The 26999-nt window shown below is 39.6% G+C and overlaps 1 pseudogene; it reads left to right on the top strand.

Annotated features, from left to right (window-relative positions):
* Positions 1-26010, top strand: LOC100582313 (annotated as a pseudogene).
* Positions 26011-26999: the final 989 nt, after the last annotated feature.

Below are 26999 nucleotides of genomic sequence, written 5' to 3'. Positions count from 1 at the left end.
ATGTGGGGTACTGTGATGATAAAAGTGAATAACCCCCTTCTTATTTACTCACCTCCAATTCTGCTTTGCAAAAGCACATCTATCTCAGCAGGAGGGCATCAGCAAGCAAAAACCCAGGGGAAGTCAGGGTAATGATTCATCCACCCCAGTATAGATTTCTTCATGTGCTTGCATTATCTCACACTCTTCTCACAAATAGTTCTTTTTATATAATTTTTATTTTCCTGTGTATAGGATCTTCTTTGTCCTATCATTCTTAATAGGTCCTAAAAAGCCTATTTTGTATGTAGGAAAAATAATCTTGGATGTCTTACACAATTAACTATTACATCACCTACCACCACTTTCCTAGAATAAGAAACAGGTGATGGTTTCTGAGAACCAAGCACTTCAGTGAAAGACAAGCAGAGGAGCAAGTAATAGCCTGACAACATGGCCAAAGACCTACCCTCTTCCCCCGCATTACTATTACTGCATTATTATTACTATCAAATAAAAGCATATGTGAAAATATTTTTTGAAAGTCAGTGCCCATCCTCAAATTCACTTTCCCATCTCTGTCATCATCCCTTGCCCACCTCACATTCCCAGGGAAGTAGTACAAGGATGAACAAGGTAGATGTCCTTCATTTGCACTTCCCAAAGGGAGAAAGCATCTGAATGCTGTAAATACAGAACTATGAAAAGGAAAAAAAACTCAAGATAAGCTACATACATAGTGAGACAAGAATCACTGTCCTATTGGTTCTACAATTGTTATAAAATTTCATTTTGTATCAACTTAGCAATTACAGACCAAAAAAAAAATAACCTTCCAGTAACTTTGGCACTGAATCATCTGGTGGACAGTCTAATTGTGTAGTCTAAGTTGTGGGGTACAGTGTTCTATGAGTGTGAATCAAGTCAATTTGGTTGATAAGGTTGTTCAGATTTCCTATATCCACACTGATTTTATCTACTTGTCCCATCAATCACTAAGAGAGAAGTGTTGAAATCTCCAACTATAACTGTGGATTTGTCAAGTTGTATAACCTGTGCCGCTGTCAAACACACTCCTCCCCAACAGTTTTACAATTCTAAACTCTACTATTAGTACCACCATATTTTAATGAGGAAACTGAGGCACAGAGAGGTCAAGTGAATTGTGCAAAGCCACTCAACTAGTAAATGGTAAAGCAGGATTCAAATTGAGGTAGCTTGAATCCTACTTTACCATTTACTACTCGTGGAAGCCCAAGTCCATGCTCTTTTCTTCCACAATAACCTGTATCCTGCCTCATCTATGAATTTCAAGAGCAGCTAAGATGAAACCATGACTTTATTTGCTCTTTACAAGGTGTTTGTGGCACAAGCCAACTTTTAGGGGAGCTCAAACACCATCCCTCTCTCTACTCTCTCCCATCTCCACCCCCACTCAACACAATCTCATCCACCCCTCAAGGGGCACTGATAGAAAACACTCCAAGAGTGTGTTGTTGGGAGTTGCAGCTTTTGGTCAGAAGAGGGTAAAAGCCCTTGCTTCAGTAAGAAGGGCTCTTTGGGTTAACTTCTCTCTTTCCAGCTTTTCTTGGTTCTCATCTCCCTTAGCTTTGTTCTCTTCCAGGATGATGCTGAGGATAGGTCTGAGCTCTGCCTTAGGAAGGACTCCCCAACCCTAAAGAGGACTGGAAAGTGGAGAAAAGCCAAAACTCCTCCGGGGTTTAGCAACTCACCTGTCCTTGCTTCTTTCTGTCACCAGTGTGGTAAGACCTCAGTGGTCAAGTATGGAGTGTGAGCAATAAGGGAGGGACAATGAAAATCTGTTTTCGGATTTGGCCTTATGCTAGAAAGGCAAAAGGAGTCCTGGTTCTCACACAGTTCAGCCTAGTTCAGCAAGGCCAGGATGCCTCACAGGATTTGTGGTCAAATTTATTCAGGAATGAGCAATGCATACCCTCCTAGAATTTGGCTTCTCTGTATGACTCTCTCAGGGTGCCTGTAATGGTGGGCTACTGGCCACCTCTGTTTTCACTAGAGATAAACTCAAACTATACTATTCTCCATAGGAATGGAAAAACCACTTTTAAACGAGAAATGTAAATCCTTGTTCTGAATATGGCAGAAGAACTATTCTGCTGTAGGCCTCAGAGATATTTTTTTTTTCAGACCTGAGGGCCCTGCCTTCCTGTTTAGATTAGGGCAAAACTTGGATCCAATGCAGGGTAAGCTAGAAGTCTCAGTGAAGGCCACTGCACTGGATATCTTCAAAGCAAGAGATGACCCATCACTTTCTTTATTCTATTGACGATGAACTGGAAGGTCTAAACTCCAAGCAAAGCTGATATTCAAGCACTTCAGAAGACCAGCTCCCAAAGGCAACCAGACAAGCCCAGCAAAGTGGCGTAATCTTGCCACATTTACCAGGATTCAGGGTCTGACCTCAGCCTTGTGGGCTCAGAAGTCATTCTTGTAGGTCCCAGAGCTGCCTACTTCAGGGATGCAGCATATGTGGCGATAAAGAATAGAAACTCCTGGAGTGCTGGCAACATGGCCGAATAGGAACAGCTCCTGTCTGCAGGTCTCAGTGAGATTGATGCAGAAGGCAGGTGATTTCTGCATTTCCAACTGAGGTACCCCGTTCATCTCATTAGGACTGGTTGGAGAGTGGGTTAGCTCACAGAGGGCAAGTCGAAGTAGGGTGGGGCATCGCCTCACCTGGGAAGCGCAAGGGGTCAGGGAATTTTCTCCCCTACCCAAGGGAAGCTGTGAGGGTCTAAGCCTGAGGAAGTCCAGCACAGATACTGCGCTTGTCCCACAGTCTTCGCAACCTGCAGACCAGGAGATTCCCTCTGATGAATCTCCCCACCGAGACCCTGGGTTTCAAGCACAAAACTGGGTGGCCATTTGGGCAGATACCGAACTAGCTTCAAGAGTTCTTTTTTTCCATACCCCAGTGGCGCCTGGAATGCCAAGGAGACAGAAGCGTCCACACCACTAGGAAGGGGTGCTAAAGCCAGGGAGCCAAGTGGTCTGGCTCAGCGGGACCCACCCCCACGGAGCCCAGCAAACTAAGATCCACTGTCTTGAAATTCTCGCTGCCAGCACAGCAGCAGTCTGAGATCGACCCAGGACATCCAAGTTTGGGGTGGGGAGGGGCGTCTACCATTGCTGAGGCTTGAGTAGGCGCTTTTACGCTCACAGTGTAAACAAAGCCACCCGGAAGTTCGAACTGGGCGGGGCCCACTGCAGCTCAGCAAGGCCGCTGTGACCAGACACCCTCTCTAGATTCCTCCTCTCTGGGCAGGGCATCTCTGGAAAAAAAAAAAAAAAAAAAAAAAAAGGCAGCAGCCCCCATCAGGGACTTACAGATAAAACCCCCATTTCTCTGGGACAGAGCACTTGGGGAAAGGGGCAACCATGGGCGAAGCTTCAGCAGACTTAAACGTTCCTGCCTGACAGCTCTGAAGAGAGCAGAGGACCTCCCAGCACAATGTTCCAGCTCTGCTAAGGGTCAGACTGCCTCCTCAAGTGGGTCCCTGACCCCTGTGCCTCCTGACTGGGAGCTATCTCCCAGTAGGGGCCGACAGACACCTCACACAGGAGAGCTCTGGCAGGTGCCCCTCTGGGATGAAGCTTCCAGAGGAAAGATCAGGCAACAATCTTTGCTGTTCTGCAGCCTCCACTGGTGATACCCAGGCAAACAGTGTCAGGAGTGGACCTCCAGCAAATTCCAGCAGACCTGCAGCAGAGGGGCCTGACTGTCAGAAGGAAAACTAACAAACAGAAAGGAATAGCATGTCCACTCAAAGACTCCATTGAAGGTCACCAACATCAAAGACTGAAGGTAGATAAATCCACAAAGATGAGGAGAAACCAGAAGGCTAAAAATTCCCAAAACCAGAACACCTCTTCTCCTCCAAAGGATCACAACTCCTCGCCAGCAAGGGAACAAAACTGGGCAGAGAATAAGTTTGATGAATTGACAGAAGTAGGCTTCAGAAGTAATAACAAACTCTTCTGAGCTAAAGGAGCATGTTCTAACCCAAAGGAAGGAAGCTAAGAACCTTGAAAAAAGGTTAGACGAATTGCTAACTAGAATAACCAGTGTAGAGAAGAACATAAATGACCTGATGGAGCTGAAAAACACAGCACGAGAACTTCGTGAAGCACACGCAAGTTTCAATAGCTGAATTGATCAAGCAGAAGAAAGGATATCAGTGATTGAAGATCAACTTAATGAAATAAAGAGAGAAGACGAGATCAGACAAAAAAGAATAAAAAGGAACAAACAAAAGCCTCCAAGAAATATGGGACTATGTGAAAAGACCAATTCTACATTTGAGTGGTGTCCCTGAAAGTGACGAGAATGAAACCAAATTGGAAAACACTCTTCAGGAGATTATCCATGAGAAGTTCTCCAACCTAGCAAGACAAGCCAACTTTCAAGTTCAGGAAATACAGAGAACACTACAAAGATACTCCTTGAGAAGAGCAACCCCAAGACACATAATCGTCGGATTCACCAAGGTTGAAATGAAGGAAAAAATGTTAAGGGCAGCCAGAGAGAAAGGTTGGGTTACCCACAAAGGGAGGCCCATCACACTAACAGCAGATTTCTCTGCAGAAACCCTACAAGCCAGAAGAGAGTGGGGGCCAATATTCAACATTTTTAAAGGAAAGAATTTTGAACCCAGAATTTCATATCCAGCCAAACTAAGTTTCATAAGCAAAGGAGAAATAAAATCCTTTACAGACAAGCAAATTCTGAGATTTTGTCACCACCAGGCCTACCTTACAAGAGCTCCTGAAGGAAGCACTAAACATGTTAAGAACAACCAGAACCAGCCACTGAAAAAACATACCAAATTGTAAAGAACATCGACACTATGAAGAAACTGCATCAACTAATGGGCAAAACAACCAGCTAGCATCATAATGACAGGATCAAATTCACACATAACAATTTTAACCTTAAATATAAATGGGCTAAATGCCCCAATTAAAAGACACAGACTGGCAAATTGGATAAAGAGTCAAGACCCATCAGTGTGCTGTATTCAGGAGACCCATCTCAGGTGCAAAGACACACATAGGCTCAAAATAAAAGGATGGAAGAATATTTACCAAGCAAATGGAAAGCAAATAAAAGCAGGAGTTGCAATCCTAATCTCTGATAAAACAGACTTTAAACCAACAAAGATCAAAAGAGACAAACAAGGGCATTACATAATGGTAAAGGGATCAATGCAGCAAGAAGAGTTAACTATCCTAAACATATATGCACCCAATACAGGAGCACACAGATTCATAAAGCAAGTTCTTAGAGACCTACAAAGAGACTTAGACTCCCACATAATAACAGTGGGAGACTTTAACACCCCATTGTCAATGTTAGAAAGATCAACGAGACAGAAAATTAACAAGGATATTCAGGACTTGAACTCAGCTCTGGACCAAGCAGACCTAACAGACATCTACAGAACTCTCCACCCCAAATCAACAGAATATATATTCTTCTCAGCATCTCATTGCACTTATTCCAAAATTGACCACATAGTTGGAAATAAAGCACTCCTCAGCAAATGCAAAAGAATGGGAATCATAACAAGGAGTCTCTCGGACACAATGCAATCAAATTAGAACTCAGGATTAAGAAACTCACTCAAAACTACACAACTACTGGGAAACTGAACAACCTGCTCCTGAATGACTACTGGGTAAATAACAAAATGAAGGCTGAAATAAAGATGTTCTTTGAAATCAATGAGAACAAAGACACAACATACCAGAATCTCTGGGACACATTTAAAGCAGTGTGTAGAGGGAAATTTATAGCATTAAGTGCCCACAAGAGAAAGCAGGAAAAATCTAAAATTGACACCCTAACATTAAAATCAAAAGAACTAGATAAGCAACAGCAAACAAATTCAAAAACTAGCAGAAGACAAGAAATAACTAAGATCAGAGCAGAACTGAAGGAGATAGAGACACAATAAACCCTTCAAAAATATCAATGAATCCAGGAGCTGGTTTTTTGAAAAGATCAACAAAATAGATAGACTGCTAGCCAGACTAATAAAAAAGAGAGAAGAATCAAACAGATGCCATAAAAAATGATAAAGGGGATATCACCACTGATCCCACAGAAATAAAACTACCATCAGAGAATACTATAAATATCTCTATGCAAATAAACTAGAAAATCTAGAAGAAATGGATAAATTCCTGGACACATACAACCTCCCAAGTCTTAACCAGGAGACAGTCGAATCCCTGAATAAACCAGTAACAAGTTCTGAAATTGAGGCAATAATTAATAGTCTACCAACCAAAAAAAGTCCAGGACCAGACGGATTCACAGCCGAATTCTACCAGAGGTACAAAGAGGAACTGGTATCATTCCTTCTGAAACTATTACAAACAACAGAAAAAGACAGACTGCTCCCTAACTTCTTTTACTAGGCCAGCATCATCCATGTACCAAAACCTGGTAGAGACACCACAAAAAAAGAAAAAAAGAAAATTTCAGGCCAATATCGCTGATGAACATTGACGCAAAAATCCTCAGTAAAATACTGACAAACCAAATCCAGCAGCACATCAAAAAGCTTATCCACCATGATCAAGTCAGCTTCATCTCTGTGATGCAAGGCTGGTTCAACACAAACAAATCAATATGTAATCCATCACATAAACAGAACCAATGACAAAAACCACATGATTATTTCAATAGATGCAGAAAAGGCCTTTGACAAAATTCAACACCACTTCATGCTAAAAACTCTCAATAAACTAGGTATCAATGGAACATATCTGAAAATAATAAGATTTATGATAAACCCACAGCCAATATCATACTGAATGAGCAAAAACTGGAAGCATCCCCTTTGAAAACTGGCACAAGACAAGGATGCCCTCTTCCACCACTACTATTCAACATAGTATTAGACGTTCTGGCCAGGGCAATCAGGCAAGAGAAAGAAACAAAGCGTATTCAAATAGGAAGAGAGGAAGTCAAAATGTCTCTGTTTGTAGATGACATGATTGTATATTTTAAAAACCCCATCGTCTCAGCCCAAAATCTCCTTAAGCTGATAAGTAACTTCAGCAAAGTCTCAGGATACAAAATCAATGTGCAAAAATCACAAGCATTCCTATACACCAGTAACAGACAAACAGAGCCAAATCATGAGTGAACTCCCATTCATAAATGCTACAAACAGAATAAAATACCTAGGAATCCAACTTACAAGGGATGTAAAGGACCTCTTCAAGGAGAACTACAAACCACTGCTCAATGAAATAAAAGAGGATACAAACAAATGGAAAAGCATGTTCATGGATAGGAAGAATCAATATCGTGAAAACAGCCATACTGCCCAAAGTAATTTATAGATTCAATGCTATCCCCCTCAAGCTACCACTGACTTTCTTCACAGAATTAGAAAAAACTACTTTAAACTTCATATGGAACCAAAAAAGAGCCCACATAGCCAAGACAATCCTGGGCAAGAAGAACAAAGCTGGAGGCATCATGCTGACTTCAAACTATACTACATGGCTACAGTAACCAAAACAGCATGGTACTGGTACCAAAGCAGATATATAGACCAATGGAACAGAACAGAGGCCTCAGAAATAACACCACACATCTACAACCATCTGATCTTTGACAAACCTGACACAAACAAACAACGGGGAAAAGATTCACTATTTAATAAGTGGTGTTGGGAAAAATGGCTAGCCATATGCAGAAAACTGAAACTGGACCCCTTCCTTATGCCTTATATAAAAATCAACTCAAGATGAATCAAAGACTTAAACATAAGACCTAGGACCATAAAAATCCTAGAAGAAAACCTGGGCAATACCATTCAGGACATAGGCATGGGCAAGGACTTCATGTCTAAAACACCAAAAGCAATGGCAACAAAAGCCAAAATTGATAAATCGGATCTAATTAAACTAAAGAGCTTCCGCACAGCAAAAGAAACTATCATCAGAGTGAACAGGCAACCTACAGAATGGGAGAAAATTTTTGCAATCTATCCATCTGACAAAGGGCTAATATCCAGAATCTACAAAGAACGTAAACACAACATTTACAAGAAAAAAACAAGCAACCTCATCAAAAAATGGGCAAAGGATAGGAACAGACACTTCTCAAAAGAAGACATTTATGCAGCCAACAGACACATGAAAAAATGCTCATCATCACTGGCCATCAGAGAAATGCTAATCAAAACCATAATGAGATACCATCTCACACCAGTTAGAATGGTGATCATTAAAAAGTCAGGAAACAACAGATGCAGGAGAGGATGTGGAGAAATAGGAACACTTTTACACTGTTGGTGGGAGTGTAAATTAGTTCAACCATTGTGGAAGACAGTGTGGCGATTCCTCAAGGATGTAGAACTAGAAATACCATTTGACCCAGCGATCCCATTACTGGATATATACCCAAAGGATTATAAATCATTCTTTTATAAAGACATGTGCACATGTATGTTTATTGCGGCACTATTCACAATAGCAAAGACTTGGAACCAACCCAAATGTCCATCAATGATAGACTAGATAAAGAAAATCTAGCACATATACACCTTGGAATACTATGCAGCCATAAAAAAGGATGAGTTCAGCTGGGCACGGTGGCTCACACCTGTAATCCCAGCACTTTGGGAGGCCAAGGTGGGTGGATCATGAGGTCAGGAGATAGAGACCATCCAGGCTAACATGGTGAAACCCAGTCTCTACTAAAAATACAAAAAATTAGCCAGGCGTGGTGGTGGGTGCCTGTAGTCCCAGCTACTCAGGAGGCTGGGGCAGGAGAATGGTGTGAACCTGGGAGGTGGAGCTTGCAGTGAGCCGAGATCGCGCCACTGCACTCCAGCCTGGGTGACAGAGCAAGACTCCGTCTCAAAAAAAAAAAAAAAAGAAAAAAAAAAAGGATGAGTTCAAGTCCTTTGCAGGGACATGGATGAAGCTGGAAACCATCATTCTCAGTAAACTATCACGAGAACAGAAAACCAAACATTGCATGTTCTTACTCATAAGTGGGAGTTGAACAATGAGAACACATGGATATGGTGGGGGAACATAACACACCGGAGCCTGTCAGGGGGTCGGGGTCTAGGAAAGGGATAACATTAGGAGAAATACCTAATGTAGATGATGGGTTGATGGGTGCAGCACACCCCCATGGCACGTGTATACCTATGTAACAAAACTGCATGTTCTGTACATGTGCCCCAGAACTTAAATTAAAAAAAAAAAAAAAAAAAAGAACAGAAACTCTGGAGTCAAACTACCTCTGTCTGAACCTGGGCGCTACCCTTTACCAGCAGCAAGTTACTTCACCTCCCTGTGTCTCAGTTTCTGCATTTTAAAAATGGTGATGATAACAGCAGCAGCTACCCTCTATGATTGCTATGAGAATGAAATAAGTTAATATTTGAATAGTGTTAAGATCAGTGTCTGGCACATGGTTCATGCTATATCAGTGTTATTAAAAGATTGATAAGAGACTGGTCTTAATATCGGAGTGGGAAATTATTTGACAATGAGGAAATAAAGTTGTGGAGCAAGTAGAGACTCATGTCGACCCGACCTGGTCCCAAGAAAAGACAAATCTACATGGTTCTTGGTAAACGTGGAATATCAGCAAGCAAGAGGAGTTGTTATAACTTAAGTATCTTGTAGCATTAGGGTCTAAGATAGTTTCAGATTGGACAGTCTTTCTACAAATATATTAGTCTATTTATGAGGCAAAAATTGTAGGCTCGAGGGGCCTATCTGGTTGCTATAAGGTTATTTTGCATATCTTTGCACTGATATATGTTAGCAGTATAATAATATAATAATAATAATAATTTGGTAAACATTTGCTCTGTCCATTATAAACATAAATATTTTCTTATTTATTCCACACAACATTCCTATAAAGTAAATGCTGTTACAGAAGAGAAAACCACAATGTAGAGAGATATACATGGTCCCTCTGAGATTTTTCCCTTGCAGTTTCCTTGCCTGGAACACACATCTGTCAGTCACTTGGATCACTCCTACTCATCCTTCAAGATTCAATTCTACTCTTTCCTCCTCTAGAAAGCAGGCCCCAACTCTCCCTCCCTGGAGCCTCCTCTGAGCCAGGCATCCTTCCTCTCTTCCCTGTTTCTTCCTCTGCATTACCTCTACAAATCACCCATGACATCATATTAAAATGTTCTCAGCTATCTCTTCCACTAGGCCAAGCTGTGCCTTTTTATGGCTAAATCTTTTTTCTTTCTAGAAGATGCTCAATATTTGGCAGAAATTATTATTTAGTAGAATGAGCAGAGTACCTGATATTGAGTAAGTGCTTAAATACTTGAGGAATCACAAACTATGTGATAATAAAGGGTTCAAGCACCAAACGGGTGGCTAAACTAAGTATCCTTTAAGGTCCCTTCCAATTCTGAGAATGATGACTCTGAGACTCAGGTTTGAGCCTGGCTGGCTTGAATAGATGGCACCGGCCTTCACTGGAAAAAGAGAAGTGACTTTAAGAGGAAGATAAGGAAGTCAGTTGTGAGTTTAAATAAGCCAAAGAAACTGCCCCTTCAAAACTGGCAAACTCACTGGACGTGGTGGCAGGTGCCTGTGGTCCCAGCTACTTGGGAGGCTGAGCCAAGAGGATTCCTTAAGCCTCGGAGGTTAAGGCTTCAGTGAGTCATGATCATGCCACTGCACTCCAGCCTGGGTGACAGAGTAAGACCCTGCCCGTCCACCAAAACAAAGGCAAACTTACCTAAAAGTGAAGAGCTGAAACGTTTTCTTAAAGAAACAAAAACCCCACAGCATATTATAATGATAGCCTATACAATGCCACTTCCAATTTTCCTCTGCAGATTTCTACATAGTTCCTAGGTATTACAGTAGTCTGACCTTAGAAATAATCCAACTTGAATAATAACCTCTAAGAATAAACTGTTCAGTTATATAAAACATAATATCTCAAAGGATATGAAAATACCATGTATGAAGAGTCAGTCACTCCCTGTGACCAAATGGGCACTGCAACAGTAGCAGTGGGCTCCTGCCAGGCTCCATTCCCAGCCTCAATGTCCTGTTGACCTCTACTGATTATCCCTGTGACCTTCACCAAGCTGTCTCATTCGGCTGTCATTCTTTTCTGCTATCCAAGAGCTTCATGAATTGTAAATCAATTTAAAACTGATCAGCACATATCAACTCCCACTTAAAGTCTGTTCCAAAGCATAGTTGTTTTTCATTAGTCCAAAATATGTCAAAAACATTTTACACTAGGAAACCCATGGTGAAAAATCTCACTCAATAACAAGCATATTTATTCCACTTACACCTTGTAAGCAAGCTTAACAAAAATGTAGCATGGTTCCTTTTGTCTTCTTTTCAATGTCTCTTCATTGCAGGAAAAATATTTTGAGGGGTCTCTGGTAGAAGGCTGGTTTTGATTGCAGTGTCAGAATCTAAATTTTATCATAAATATTGATAGATTCAAGAGTAACAAAGGAGAGGGGTCCCCAATTATCTATTATACAGCCAAATTTAATCTGAGGGTGTGGGAATATTAATTCCTTTGTGGAATTCAATGCAAGATAACACGCTCATGTTCTGATGCAAATCTGTAATTTGAAGTTGGGTTTGTCAATAACAGTGCCTCTGTAGTACAAAATCAAAGTTTAATGTGCCTTTGTTCATGTGCTTTCCTAATGCATTTCAGAGTCCACTTGTGGCACAGATAAGCTCCGAAATTTGCAATTGTGGATTTTATCCAGGGGACTCTCTGCCAAGTGTGGTTATTTTAACTTATGAAAATCACTCCACCTCATAGAGAAATTTTAGGGCAGTAAAACTAGTCTACATGATACTATACGAGTGGATACATGTCATTATACATTTGTCCAAATCTATAGAATACACAGTATGAAGAGCAAGCCCTAATGTAAACTATGGACTTTGGATAACAATAATGTGTCAATGTGGGCTCATGGATTGTAGCTAATGCACCATTCTGGTGGGAAATGCTGATAATGGGGGAAGCTGTGCATGTGTGAGGGGGAGGTAAATGAGAACTCTCTGCACCTTTCTCTCAATTTTGGTGTGAACCTAAAACTGCCCTAAAAATAGTCTGTTAAAAACAATTGCCCCTCCTGAGGCAGTTTGTTTCTCTTAAGTAGCTCTAAATGTTGGAAACTACTTCATTAAATCAACCCAAAATCTGCCTCACTGAAAATTTCTTCCATTTTTCAGGTGGGAACACCTTCCAGGTAAAAGCTAGAGGAGCCCAATTTCAGCTTAGCATAATGAATTCCTAACAAATGTTTCAATGTACAATAAGTTCCCTGCCAACGTGAGCACTGCATGAATTAAGCATATACTATGTGCCAGGTACTCTTTTAAATGTTTTACCCATAATAAATTTTCTATCACAATAGCACTTTTATGTGGGTACTATTATTATCCCTTTATTGGACAGGTATAGTGCAAGCATTCCTGACATTTCTGTCAGGATGGTTTTCCCTTTTCTCAGTCTTCCAAATGTTTGTTCAATCTCCTGAGAAGGCTAGTAGCTATAGAGAGCACAGTTCTGGAACCAGAGAGACCAGGGTTTGAATCTTGCCCTCACCACACTGATCAGCTTTGGAAACTTGGGTGTGTTCTCCATGATTTTTTTTCCTCATCTGTAAATCATACAATAAAATGTAAAGCACATGACACATGGACATTTTAATAAATATTCACTCATTCTCTCTAGTTTCCCTCCCTAAGAAAGATGGAGTCCTTTGAGTAATGAACACAAATTATTCTGGTCACCGATGAGCACTCTCCTACTTTGAAAAATGCTGTAGCATTAATGTGTGTAGCTGCCCTAAGAGCTAATTATCCACTGGAGAGACTGGAGAGATTCCACCTCTGAGCGGTACAAAGTTGATGGCAGATACCACTGTGGTAAAGGCAGCCCATGAGACCTTAAGAGAGCAACCAACCTGCCTCCCTTCCACTATGTTCTCTCTCCACAGGCAACAGCTGATGGACAGGCTTTCTTCGGTGTCTGATGCTTCTTTCAATCTGCTTTTATAATGTGCTTCCTCCGTACTGCTTCCCTTACCCTTGTCCAATTAGTTCACCAGAGCCTATAAGCCGGCCATATTGGGGCCGGGGCAAAGTAACCTGCGCTCTCCACACATGCCCACCACTTAGCTCACCTGGGAGCCTTTTAACAAAGCTTACAGGCCATTTGAATTTGTATATTCAATGGTGACATTCAGGTGATAAATTCTAGCCTTGTCATGTACACTAAGGAGAGAGTAACTGGCAGTTCCTGCTTGTGTGGTTGACTGTCTGCTGTTTGCAAAATATCTATAGCTTCTACTGCCCAAATTATTGATTACTGCTTACCGCAGACAGCAGTGGCATGGCTTGGACAGTGCCAGGCCACGGAGGGTTGCTGCATACCAAGTGGCCTCTCTACCACTCTCATTTCCTAATTGTCAATGGCAACTACAGCCAAAGTGCCACTTAGCTGAAGGCACCGGCATCTTTTATTTTGGCCTAGCTGCTTCAGCTAGTGCTTGGCCTAGTGCTTCAGCACTAATCTGTCATTCATTTAAGAGAGTGATTCACAACCCTGTCTGTACATTAAAATCACCTGTGAAGTTAAAAAAAAAAAATTACCCAGGCCTGCTCCATCCCCCAGGTATTCTGGTTTATTTGTTCTGGGATGAGACTAGTCAGAGTCTTATTTTCAAAGCTCTTCAGGTGAACCTAATGTACAGGCTGGATCCAGAACCCCCAATTTAAGAACTCTGAAAGGGTATACACCAAAATATTCATACTGGGTCTATCTGGGTGGTAGAATTACATATAAATTATACTTTTTTGTTGTTCTTGTTTGATCTTTAAAAGCATGCAAGTGTTTAAGTTGCATATGAAAAAGCCTTTTTTTTCAAAAAAGTAACCCTCAAATTAACATAAAATTAAATTTCTATTTTAATTAATATTCCCAATTTGAAATAAAGTTCGGGTGAGCTGTGTAAGTAATAATAAATATTTCTCTTCAAAAATAAATGGGATTAATGCAAACAACATATACTCCAAATGCAGGAGACTTTAACATTCTATCATGATTTCAAGAGTTAGAGTCCTCCCTACCCACAAATAGCTCCATCAGGGTCAGAAACCCTTTTCCCTACCCTTTTCACTTATCCATATCAGGGACAATGACTCATCCTCATATACATATCTGGGCCCCGTTGGGATCCATCTCAGCATAGACAGGAAAGATATAAAAGACCCCATTCTGAAAAAGATTGAGCTTAAAATCTATCACTCAAGATGCATATGCTAGTGGCTTGATTTGACTTGTACAGATCTGGGACATATATGCCTGCCAACTATAGGTATTGGAGTTCTCTAAAGGCCCACACCAGGGGAAAACATTCCTTGGTGAGATGTGTATACTGAGTATTTAGGGGGATTTTATGTAAATTGGTAAAATTTTAGTTTCTTTAACTACAAAATATCTCTCACCTGCTTTCCTTCTCACTGGGCAACTTCCTCTTCATTAAAATCGACATCATCACTTATTATCCCATACAAATGTGCTTGTTCAGCTCCCACAATAAAATGTCTGGCCCAAAATGTCAATAGAGCTAAAGTTGAGAAACCCCAGTTTATGTATATATGACCTCATTTATATTTTCTGAGGGCTACTTTACTCACTTGTAACATGGGAATAAAAATACCTTCAAGGTATTTTCTGACCCTTGAAAACATAAATGATTTACTCAAGAGTACCTATCTAATAAACAATAATACTAAATATTGGACCCAGATTTCTAAATGCAGTTACCTTTCTATTTCATTACACTCTTGGTATCTACTAGATTTTTATGGCTCTCCTACTTGTATTCCTGCCTCCCTCCTTTCCTGAGCATGATAACCCCACTCTTTAACTCTCATTTTTTTCTACCTGGCTTTCTTACCTTTTCTGACCTCCAATACTGTCTTCTCTTGGGTTATCATTTGGCCTCCTTATCCTCTGGTTCTGTGTTAGGCCCAAGTAACAATGTTAGAGCCCGAAATTCCTTCCTGCATTAATGAATGTACACAATGGAATAACATTAGGAATATAATTTCTCTCCTAAATATTTTTATTGTTTGCTTAATATAGGTGCTCAGAGTTAAAACTTAGGGGGAAAAAAGATAGCAAGAGAGAAAATTTAAATCAGTCGATCTCCAAATCCAGAAATATATCTATGCCATCAATTTTAGTATTTTCTCTATGCAAATCTTTTCTTCTATTAAAAAGCATTATGTCAACAATATGGCGTATTTTTTTCCTATAATAACATTGGGGGCCTCTTTCTATGCCACTGAAATATTGTTCTCAAGCACCATTTTTAATAGCTCCATAGTAATTCATTGTATGGATCTATTAGAATGTCTTTAACCAACTCTGTATTGTTAGGCTGCTTCTAATTTTTAGCTTTTATAAACATATTTTGTAACATATACGAAATATTCTTAAAGCAAATCTTTGATCATTCTTTTCATGTTTTTACCTAGAAGAATATATAGATTGAATGACGTGCAAGAATTTAAGGGTTTTGACAGAGTCAAATTGAAAGGAAATTTTACTTCAAATTGAGGATTTTTTTTTTGGTAGGTGGGGCCGCTAAACCATGAACATCCTTTATCCAGGTTCGTTTCTCACTATGGTGGCTTCTCATTGCTTATCTGTGAAATGAACAGCCAGAGTAAGGCTGGCAATTGGTGGTAATTAGTCAGCACTTTTACAACTACTATAAACTACTTTTGAATAATCTTGAAATTCAATTCTACTGACCTTTAGTAAATGCCACATCGTATTAAACACAATCCAAAGACTATAAACATAAACTGCCTACCTTGGAAGTGTTTATAATTTAGTGTACACACATTATTATGTAATACAAAATGTTATCAGTTTGGTAAGAAAATTTAAAAGTGCTGTAGAAAGAGGAATATTTCTGAGTAAGGTGTTTGGGGAAATTGTCATAAAGGAAATGATATTTAATTTAGGCTTCGATGATGGGCAAGGTCAGATTTTGAACTGGCAATAGGCAGAAGGCCATTGGGAGTATAGAGACACACAAAGCAGAATAGTCAGCGGCGAAAAAGTGTATGACATTTATTTGAAAAAAAAAAAAAAAAGGACAGCAGACAATGTTTCTCCTGAGTAGGGTTAATGCAAGGCAATAATAATAGATACACTGGGAAAAGAAGATTGGTATCGAACTGTAAATTATTTGCTGAGGAGTGGAAACTAGTTGGAGGGGAATAGGGAGCTGATGAAGGGGAGAGAAATGCTGCACGAAGGTTACTCTGTGAGCCATGTGGATCACAGTGGCATCTGGTGTCGGGAATTATCACAGTAGCTCTTTTGTGAGAAGAAAATAAGGGCCTGGAAATGGGAAAGGTTGAAGAGAAGGAAACTGACAGACAGAAAACGTATAGCTGAACCTCTTCAAATTGTGTAAAATATAATAATACAAGCAAGAGTAAAATTGGCAAATTTAAAAAGCTTGATTTATAGTCTATGTTCCTCCCACCCAAATTTTTCCTAAATTAATATGCAACTGTCAGCACAGATCGTTTGCTGTTAATTTAACTACATTTAAAAAGCTTTAGCACCACCTGGTGATGAAAACTCAGACTCCAACAACCCTAAATTCCATCTGTTTTTCTGCCAAGTTTTGATTTTGAAAAAATTTCAAACATACATAAAATTTGAAAGAATACCGTAATAACACCCTTACACCTTCATCATATTTACCAATTGTTATGTTTTGCCACATTTGCTTTAGTTCTTCCTCTATGTGTTGAACCATCTGAAAGTAAACTACAGACACTAAAACAATTCAAAAACTGTCAGCATAAACTTCCTGAAAGGATACCCTCTGCATAACGACAATACTATCTCCTTACCTGAAAAATTAATAATTTTATACCATCATCTAATATGCAAGCTATATTCAAATCTTCCAAGTTTTCATAAAAAAATGTTTTTAAGTTTGCATTTTTAAGGCCAGAATGTAATCAAGACTTATGCTTTGCATTTGGTTGACATGTTTCGGGGTCTCTTTTAATCTAGAGCAATTCTCACTTTTTATTTTGGCCTTCCATGGAGGCCTTCGCTGACTATCTTATCCAAGATCCACCGTAGGGTGGATGCTTTTCTATCTTTGCTTTTCTGCCCCCATTTTACTTAACATTTATTGACACTCAGCATTTAGCGGCTTTCCCTCTTCCTTTTTTTTTTTCTTGCCTGTCTCTTCCCACTGAAGTATCAGCTCCATGAGAAGAAGGATTTTGTTTTGTTCACTGCCCACTGCTCCATCCTCGGTACCCAGAACAGTGCCTGGCATACAGAAAGTGCTCAATAAATACTATCTGTTGAAGGAAAGCATTGACCTCTGGGAGTTTGATTATTAAATGTCCTGAGGTAATATTATTTGGATTAAATCTGCTTGTTATTCTATAACCTTCTTGTACTTGAATATTGATATCTTTCTCTAGGTTTGGAAAGTTCTGTTATTATCTCTTCAAATAAACTTTGTATCCTGGACTCTCTAATTCCTTTTTAAGACCAATTACTCTTAGATTTGCCCCTTAGGGGCTACTTTCTAGATCTTGTGGGCATTTTTCCTTTTTTTTTTTTTTTTTTTTTTTGAGATGGCATCTCACTCTGTTGCCTAGGCTGGAGTGCAATGTGGCAATTTCGGCCCACTACAACCTCCGCCCCGCCGGTTTCAAGCAATTCTCCTGCCTCAGCCTCCCAAGTAGCTGGGATTATAGGTGCCTGCCACTGCACCTGGCTAATTTTTGTATTTTTAGTAGGGACGGTGTTTCACCATCTTGGCCAGGCTGGTCTTGAACTCCTAACCTCGTGATCCACCCACCTCAGCCTCCCAAAGTCCTGGGATTACAGGAATGAGCCACTGCGCCCGGCCAAGTAGGCATCTTTCATTCCGTTTTATTCTTTTTTGTCTCCTCTGCCTGTATATTTTTAAGCAGCCTGTCTTCATGGTCACTAATTATTTCTTCCACTTAATCCACTTTGCTGTTGAGAGAATCTGAAGCTTTCTTCCATTTATCAATTGTATTTTTTAGCTTTGGGATTTTTACTTGATTTTTAACAATTATTTCAATCTTTTTGTTACATTTATCCAACGGGATTCTAAATTTCTTCCCTGTGTTATCTTGAATTTCATTGTCTTTTAAAACACCTATTTTGAAATCTCTGTCTGAGAGGTTACATATCTCTGTCTCTCTAGGATTTGCCCTTAGTCCCTTATTTAGTCCATTTGGTGTGGTCATGCTTCCTGGATGTTTCTGATGCTTGTGGATGTTTGCTGGTGTCTGGGTATTGAAGAATTAGGTATTTGTTCCAATCTTTGCATTCTGGGCTTGTTTACACCTGTCCTTAAGAAAGCTTTCCAAGTATCCAAAGGGCATTGAGGGTGTACAGCAAATCACCATGGCCACATGTCTACCTATGTAACATACCTGCATATTCTGCATCTGTATCCTGGAACTTAAAATAAAAATTTTTTTAAAAATTATGTAAATGTGTTTAAGAAAACTAACTAAAGCCAGGGAAAGAACCATCTGAAAGGATAAAGGACATAATGTGTAGAACTCACACAGGCCTGGGAACAGTGACTGTTCCCACCAGCCAGCTGTAAGAATCTCATAAATCAGGGTCATTGAGTAGAGTACTCAAGAAGGCATTATCTCAGCAGCAGGAAGTACTTAGCTCTAGATTGAGTGCTGCTCTGGACCCACCTGAAAAACTGTAAGAGCAAGACCTAAAAAAATCAAATTGTTTCCAAGTAACTTGATTGCATCTGAGAACAGTGCTCAAGAAAATTTATAGGAATACAAAAATATCCAGCACTCAACAAGTTAAAGTTAACAATGTCTGATATCTCATCAAAGATCACCAGCCATGGAAAGGAGAAGGAAAATACAACACATAAAGAGAAGACTAATCAATGAATAGAAATCAACTCAGAACTGACAAAGATGTTATAATTAGCAGAGAAAGACATTAAAACCGTTTTTACATATGTTCACAAGGTTGAGACCTAGAAATATAAAAGAGATTCAAATCAAACACAATAACTAAGATAAAATATACAGTGGATGGGATTAATGACAGATTGGACATTGAAGAAGTTTAGTGAATTTGAAGGAATAGCAATAAAAACTATCCAAAATAAAATACATGGAGAAAAAAAAGAACGTATCTTAGAAAAAAAATTAGTGAGTAGTACAACTTCAAGCAGCCTCATGTATGGGCAATTGGAGTTCACAAATCAGGGAGGCTTTAGAAAAAATGACTGAGGAAATAAAGGCAAAAAACTTTTCAAACGTAATAAAACCATAAACCCACAAATTCAGAAAATTCAATGAACCCTAGGCATAAGAAACATGAAGAAAACTATACCAGGGTATATTATAATCAAATTGCACAATTGTGGTAATAAAGAGAAAATCCTAAAAGCAGCAAAGGGAAAAAACATGATTCATACAGAGAAACAAAGATAAGAATGACATCAGATTTTTAGTTAGAAACAAGGTGAGTCGGTAAAGCAACATCATAAAGGGCTGAAATATAAAATCTCTAACCAGAATTCTATACCTGGTGTATCAGTTTCCTAGGGCTGCCATAGCAGAGTAACACAAACTAGGTGGTTTAAAACAACAGAAATCTATTTTCTCACAGGTCTGCAGGCCAAATTCCAAAATCGAGTCTGAAATAGAGGTGATGACGGAGTCATGCTCCTGAAGCTCTAAGGAAGAATCTTTTCTTATCTTCCCAGATTTGTAGTGGATGCAGACAGATTACACATAACTCCAATCTCTGCTATTATCTTCACAAAGCCATCTTCTGTCTCCCTACTTTGTGTGTGTGTGTGTGTGTGTGTGTGTGTGTGTGTGTGTGACAGAGAGAGAGTGTTTGTGTCTCCGAATCTCTCTCTCCTTATAAGGCCACCAGTTACTGGATTTAAAGCACGTCTAATCAATATGACTTCATCTTAATTTGATTAAATCTGTAAAGACCCTATTTCTAAATAAGGCTACAGTCACAGGTGCTAGGACTTAGGACATTCACACATCTTTTGTAGGGACACAACTCAATACACACCACCTGACAAAAATATATTTCAAAAATGAACATAAAGATTTTTTTCAAAGGTACAAAACTAAAATAATCTGTCACAGCAGACCTGCACTATAAGAAATGTTGTGTATTAAATAATGTCCTTTAGTCGGAGAGACCATCATACGAGATAGAAATCTGGATGTATATAAGGAAAGGAAGAACACAGAAATAGTAACTACATGGGTAAATAGGCCAATTCTTTTTTTAACTATTATTTAAATCTCTTTAAAGGTATGAAAATCGTAACAATTATTGTATTGTTTATAACATATATTCAAGTAGAATCTTTGAAAAAATAGCAGAAGGTCAGGAAGGGAACTATCCTAGTATAAAATTCATGTATTTATATATTATATATACATATAACATACTTTTACCTTGAAAAGTAAAAGATGTATACTATAAATCCTTAAACAATCCCTAAATTAATAAACAAGGAGTTATGGCTAATAAGCAAACAAAGGAGATTAATGGGATAATTTTTTAAATACTTGATTAATCCAAAAAAGTCCAGAACAAAAGATAACTATCCCGCTCACATGATAATGGCATTAATCCATTCATAAGAGCAGAACCATCATGACCTCATCACCTCTTAAAGGCTCCACCTCTTTATACTGTTACAGTAGCAATTAGGTTTGCAACACATAAATTTTAGGGAACACATTCAAACTATCACTTTAGGGAAATGGTAATCAAAACTGCAATGATATGTCACCTCACACCCATTAGGATGGCTATTATTTAAAAAAGAAAAAAACAGAAAAATGACAAATATTGGCAAAGATGTGGAGAAACTGGAAGTCTTCTGCATTGCTGGTAGAAATGTAAAATGGTGCAGTGACTGTGGAAAACACTATGTCAATTCCTCAAAAAATTAAATATAGAATTATGATACGATCCAGCAATTTCACTTGTGTGCATATACCCAAAAGAAGTGAAAGCAGGGCCTTGAACAGATATTTGTATATCCATGTTCATACCAGCATTATTAACAACAGCCAAAAGGTAGAAGCAATTAAAGTGTCCATTAATCTGTGGACAGATAAACGGAATGTTGTACATACAAAGAAATACTATTCAGCCTCAAAAAGAAAGGAAATTAGGCCAGGCACGGTGGCTTGCGCCTGTAATCCCAGCACTTTGGGAGGCTGAGGCAGGTGGATCACGAGGTCAGGAGATCGAGACCATCCTGGCTAACACGGTGAAACCCCCGTCTCTACTAAAAAAATACAAAAAAATTAGCTGGGCGTGGTGGCAGGCGCCTGTAGTACCAGCTACTCAGGAGGCTGAGGCAGGAGAATGGCATGAACCCGGGAGGCGGAGCTTGCAGTGAGCCAAGATTGCGCCACTGCACTCCAGCCTGGGTGACAGAGCGAGACTCTGTCTCAAAAAAAAAAGAAAAAAAAAAAAAAGAAAGGAAATTTTGACACATGCTACAATATGAATGAAACTTGAGGGTACTATGCTAAGTAAAATAAGCCAGATGCAAAAGTAAAAATATATTATTCCATTTACATGAGGTTCTAGAATAACTTAAATTTTGTCAAATTCTTAGAGACAGAAAAGCAGAATAGAATGATAGTTACCAGGGGCTTTAGGGGTTGGAGAATGGGAAATTAATGTTTAATCAGTACAGAATTTCTATTGGGAAAGAAAAAAAGTTCTAGAGATGGATGGTGATGATTGTACAACAATGTGAATGTACTTAGTGATACAGAACTGTATACTTTAAAATGGTGTATTTTTATGTTATGTATATTTTACCACAATAAAAAAGCAAGGTTCACCTATATGCTGCCTACAAGAAATACACTTTAATCAAAAAGACACAAGAAGGTAAAAAGTAAAAGAATGTAAATACCTATACACACTATATTAGTCTATTCTCACACTGCTCTAAAGAAATACCTGAGACAAAAGCAATTCAACAAAAGCAAAAATTGACAAATGGTACAGCAAAAGAAACTATCCGAGTGAACAGACAACCTACAGAATGGGAGAATACTTTTGCAATCTATTCATCTGGCAAAGGTCTAATACCCAGAATTAAGGAACTTAAATGTACAAAAAAAAAAAAAAAAAAAAAAAAGGATTAAAAAGTGGGCAAAGGACATGAACAGACACCTCTCAAAGGAAGACATACATGCCACCAACAAACATGAAAAAAAGCTCAACATCACTGATAAATGAGAAAAATGCAAATCAATACCACAATGAGATACCATCTCATACCAGTCAGAATGGCTATTATTAAAAAGACATAAAACAACAGATGCTGGCGAGTTTGCCAAGAAAAAGAAATGCTTTTACACTGTTGGTAGAAATGTAAATTAGTTTAACCATTGTGAAGACAGTGTGGCCATTCCTCAAAGACCTACAGGCAGAAATACCATTTGACCCAGCAATCCCATTACTGGGCATATACCCAAAGAAACATAAATATTTCTATTACAGGGACACATGCTCATATATGTTCATTGCAGCATGATTCACAACAGCAAAGACATGGAATCAATGTAAATATCCATCAACAATAGACTGGATAAAGAAAATGTGGTACACATACACCACGTAATACCACGAAGTCATAAAAAGGAACAACGTTTCTAAGGGTATTTCCATTACTGGTTTTTAAAAATTCCGTTGTGGTCAGATAACATATTTTATATAACTTGAATACTTTTTGATTTATTAAGATCTATCTCATGGCTCATCCATTTGCAGGGACATGGATGGAGTTGGAAGCCATTATCTTCAGCAAACTAATGCAGGAACAGAAAACCAAACACACATGTTCTCACTTATAAGTGGGAGCTGAATGATGAGAACACATGGACACATGGAGGGGGACAACACACATCGGGGCCTGTTGGAGGAGGGTGGTGGGGTGAGGGAGAGCATCAGGAAGCATAGCTAATGGATGATGGGCTTAATACCTAGGTGATGGGGTGATTTGTGCAGCAAACCATCATGGCACACGTTTACCTATGTAACAAATCTGCACATCCTGCACATGTACCCCTGAACTTAAAATAGAAGTTGAAGAAAACAAAAAAGAAATACCTGAAACTGGGTAACTTATAAGAAAAGAAGTTTCACTGGTTCATTGTTCTGCAGGCTGTACAGGAAGCATGGTGGCATCTGCTTCTGGGGAAGCCTCAGGGAGCTTTTACACATGGCAGAAGGCAAAGTAGGAACAGGCACTTCAGGAACAGGAAAGAGGACGGGGAGGTGCCACACATTTTTAAATGATAAGATCTTGGGAGAACTCGGCACCAACGGATGATACTAAACCACTCATGAGAAATCCACCTCCATAATCCAATCACCTCCCACCAGGCTCACCTCCAACATTCAGGATTACCTTTCAACATAAGATTTGGGCAGGGACAGACATCCGAACTATATCACACACACACACACACACATACACACACACACACACACACACCGTGCTACCACCAGTAAGAAAAAAGTGGCAGTGGCTGTATTAATGTCAGAAAAAAATATAGTTTAGAGCAAAAAAGATTAAAAAGGACATTTCATAATGGCAAGAAGGTAAATTAATGAGAAATATGTAACAATCATAAATATTTAAGCACCTAATAACAAGTGACTTTCAAAATACATGAAGCCAAAACTGATAGTAATGCGAAGAGAAATAGATAAATCCATAATTATGGTTGGAGACTTCAATATCTTCTCAATAACTAGTAGAACAAGTATAAAACTCAATAAGGATAGAGTAGACTAGGAAAATACTATCAATCAACTTGAGTTGATTGATACTTATAGAACACCACACCCAATAATATCAGAATATATATTTTTCCCAAAATCCTATGAAACATTTGCCAAGATAGACCATATTCTGAGCCATGAGATAGATCTTAATAAATCAAAAAGGATTCAAGCTATATAAAATATGTTATCTGACCACAACGGAATTTTTAAAAACCAGTAATGGAAATACCCTTAGAAAATTCCCAAATCATTGAAAGCTAATTAAAACACTAAATAACTCATGAATCAAAAAAGTAACTAAAAATGGATATTTGAAAGTATTTTGAATTAAAGATGAAAACACAACATATCAGATGTCATTAAGCCAATACTTAACAGGAAATTTGTAGCACTCAATCCAGATTGAGTGAAAAAATAAAGGAAGGTTTCAAATAAATGAATTTCAGCTTCTACCTTAAGAAACTAGCAGCAAAAGAGCAAATAAAACCAAAGTATGCAGGAAAAACGATATAATAAAAGTCAAAGTGGAAATTAAAGAAATAAAAAACAGAAAAGCAGAGAAAACTGATGAAAGCAAAAACAGTTCTTCGAAATCAATAAAGCCTGTAGGCAGACAGATCAGAAAAAAAGACACAAATTACCAACATCAGAAATGAAAGAGGTGACATCACTATAGAGTCTACAAATATTAAAAGAATAATATGGGAGAAAAGGAAGGGCGAGACTACAAACTAGCAAGGATGGGGTGGGGGTGGGGAAGGGAGGGAAGGAAAGTGGGGGAGAGAAGCGATCGCAAGAGAAAAAAATGCAACCTCCCAAAATAAAAGGCAAAGCTTGCATTAGGAGCGAACAGCGCTGCCGAAATAGATGGCAGCTTCGTTTGACTGAAACAAAACAAAAGGGCCACTGGATGTCTGCCTTCTTTGTGGGTGAGCCAGACACTGACAAACAGGCCCAACTGTGTTTGGGGGAGGGTTTCACCTCCGGTTTTGCCCGGCAGCAGCAGCACGGACGTGTTGGCTAGTTATAGTATATTCCAGGAGCTACAGCTTGTCCACGACACCGGCTACTTCTCAGCTTTGCCATCCCTGGAGACCTGGCAGCAGGAATAAGTAAATGGAAAAAAGGAAGTCCAGAAGCCTTACTTCCAGGATATCCTGGAAGATATTTACTTGTGGGAGTGGAGACCCTCGAGGAAGCACAGGATAAAAGAAAGCGTCCCCTAAGGAGAATAGAGACTGAGAGAAGAGGGAATATTCCAGAGGAGACATGCCTTGAATTGGAACGCTACCTACAGACAGAGCCCAGGAGGACCTCGGAGACCTTTGGTGAGGACTTGGCCTGTTTGCTCCACGCTTCTCCTCCCCGGTGCATTGAGGAAAGCTTCCGTCGCTTAGACCTCCTGCTGCTCCCCGTGGAAGTGGCCATCTGTGAGAAGAGCTCAGCAGTGGACATCTTGCTCTCTCGGGGCAAGTTGCTGAGACCTGCCTCAGCCTCCAGCCGCCAACTCTTCTCTAGACAGCTACACAGCTGTCAACCAGGTCCAGCTCAACACAACGACCTCATTAATGCCCCTATTGTCCCCTGAGCTCAGCCGCCATCTGGTCAAAACCTCACAAACTCTCTCTGCCGTGGATGGCACGTTGAAACTAGTGGCCAAGAAAGCTGCTCTCATCTCCGTAAAGGTGGGAGGGGTCACAACAGCTTCAGCAGCCGTGATGGTGCCAGGGCCGTTAAGAGTGGACAGAGCGACAGTGACCAAGGAGGGCTAGGGGCTGAAGCATGTCCTGAAAACAAGAGGGTTCACTGCTGTCAGTTTAACAGGTGCCAGGAAGTTTATACAAAAAGCTCCCACTTAAAGGCCCATCCGAGGACTCACACAGGTGAGAAGCCTTACAGGTACTCATGGGAGGGATGCTAGTGGCGTTTTGCATGAAGCGATGAGCTCACGAGGCACTCTGGGAAACACACAGGTGCAAACCTCTTCAAATGCAACCACTGCAACAGGTGTTTTTCCAGGTCTGACCATCTTGCCCTCCCTATGAAGAGACATATCTAAAAAACAGAAAGGCCAGAGTTGCGGTGGCATCAGCTAGTGTCTTAAGGAAATACCATGAGGCAGGAGGCTGGACTTCAGGTGGAGAACCACTGCCTCTCAGAAGAAAGTTCTCACTTATAAACCTCTATACACACATACACACACTCACAGACCCACACACATACACACTGTCATGCACTCAACTGTATTTAAAATATATATGTCTATTCTTTACGCCTTGCCCTAGCCAGATGGAAGAAGATGAAGAAGGAAACCAGGTGAACTCAGCAAGGCAGACTGGCTGCTTACTTCAGCACTATTCGAATTATTTCCCGCTGTTGCCAATGGAAATCAAAGTAAATGAATGTGACGTCTCTGCAGGTGGATGGCAGTCCGAGGGGCTTATTTCACTTGCTTCTCAGTGCAACTTGATAGGAGAATTCAGCATCTTAAAGTTGTTTATGTGTAGCACTAAAGTTTGTTTTTAAATAGTTGGGGGAAAATGACCTAGAAAACCAAATTGCAGTTTGGTAGCCAAAATTAACTCTTGATTTATTTGTCCTTTGTGTGTGAAAAGTCCTACTATTCCATGGGTCAGACTTCCTCACAGAACTGTTGAGTGGTTTTGGTTCTTCTTAGTACTACTGAGATCTTTCGCGTCAATCCCAAAGGCTTTAGCGGCAGCAGACTCTGGAATAACACCTTACACCTTTCTGGCCTGCACTTCTGTAGACTTCACTCTCAAAGGAGGAGTTTTCTTCTCTTACTTTTTGACTCTTGCACACCATATGCCCTAGGGATTCTGGAAACTTTTAGCATGACTGCAAAGTGGTGAAGGGAATAAAGTCCTTGATGATAAATCACGGTATATCCCTTGAGCCTCACCTTATTGCCAGTGCTAGATTTTTTCTTTTTAAACTCTCCATTTTTGCTAATGAAAACTTGAAAAGCTTATTTTGAAGCTTCAGTGTTTTATCTTTTCTCCACGGACTAAAC

Source organism: Nomascus leucogenys, chromosome 11 (genome assembly GCF_006542625.1).
Source record: "Nomascus leucogenys isolate Asia chromosome 11, Asia_NLE_v1, whole genome shotgun sequence".
Lineage (NCBI taxonomy): Eukaryota > Metazoa > Chordata > Mammalia > Primates > Hylobatidae > Nomascus > Nomascus leucogenys.
The sequence above is the reverse complement of the archived record's forward strand: the minus strand, read 5'-3'. Positions and strand labels throughout refer to the sequence as shown.